This window comes from Grammomys surdaster, unplaced genomic scaffold, assembly GCF_004785775.1.
Source record: "Grammomys surdaster isolate TR1022 unplaced genomic scaffold, NIH_TR_1.0 169, whole genome shotgun sequence".
Lineage (NCBI taxonomy): Eukaryota > Metazoa > Chordata > Mammalia > Rodentia > Muridae > Grammomys > Grammomys surdaster.
The window spans coordinates 15,519,253-15,519,491 of NW_021604617.1; the positions used below are offsets into that span (position 1 = coordinate 15,519,253).

A 239-nucleotide genomic window follows, 5' to 3' on the forward strand; every position below is an offset into this window, starting at 1 on the left:
CTCTCCTCTCCTCTCCTCTCCTCTCCTCTCCTCTTCTTCTCTTCTCTCTTCTCTCTCTCCCCTCTCCCCTCTCCTCTCCTCTCTCTCCGCTCTCTCTCTCCTCTCTCTCCTCTCTCTCCTCTCCTCCTCTCTCCTCCTCTCTCCTCCTCTCTCCTCCTCTCTCCCTCTCTCCTCTCTCCTCTCTCCTCTCTCCCTCTCTCCTCTCTCCTCTCTCCTCTCTCCTCTCTCCTCTCTCCTCT

General features: G+C 57.7%; 1 protein-coding gene across 3 annotated transcripts in view; it reads left to right on the forward strand.

Moving 5' to 3' along the window:
• The window catches only part of Tfap2b (transcription factor AP-2 beta), a 29,670-nt gene that overhangs the window by 4,632 nt on the left and 24,799 nt on the right, over positions 1 to 239 (forward strand). The window lies entirely within an intron of this gene.